Raw genomic sequence first — 710 nt, 5'->3', positions numbered from 1 at the left:
TTAGATTTCCATTCTAACCTTTAAAAATTCTCAAAATCTGGAAATACTTCCTTGTATCTACCTGAATAAAATAAACCTAAAACTCCTTTTTTTTCCTTCTTTTTCTTCCTGCATTCAATATGTGAACAGACTACTTAAAATCCTCTGAATAAGACTGTACATGTTCATTAACATGAAATTACCTCTTCACTTCTCTTTCAGAAATTGGAAACGTTTTTAACCATAAGATATAATTTTAGTAACTAAAATTGGAATTGTATACATATAAATGTCAAGATAAATTAGAGCAAATTTTCAGAAAACAATCATTACAAAAGATTTTAACTTTAAAAATCTAAACATTTGGCACTGGGAAGACCCAGAGGGATGGTACAGGGAGGGAGGAGGGTTCAGGCTGGGGAACACGTGTATACCTGTGGCAGATTCATGTTGATATATGGCAAAACCAATACAATATTGTAAAGTTAAAAATACAATAAAATAAATAAAAAAATAAAAAAAATCAAAACATGTTAAGATTATACATGTAAAGCTGTAGGTAGGTATACATTTAAAAAAATCAAATCTTCCTTTACTATTCCAAGTATGTCTTAAAGTTGAATACTGATTTGAAAAGGCATGCTTTAAAGAAAAATTAGAATAAAGAAAGAAAAAAGGAACAATTTTCCCATCAAAGTTAATACATTTTATACATTTTCTCTTCTAGGTTG

Source organism: Bison bison, unplaced genomic scaffold, assembly GCF_000754665.1.
Source record: "Bison bison bison isolate TAMUID 2011002044 unplaced genomic scaffold, Bison_UMD1.0 scf7180017833904, whole genome shotgun sequence".
Taxonomy (NCBI): domain Eukaryota; kingdom Metazoa; phylum Chordata; class Mammalia; order Artiodactyla; family Bovidae; genus Bison; species Bison bison.
The sequence above is the reverse complement of the archived record's forward strand: the minus strand, read 5'-3'. Positions refer to the sequence as shown.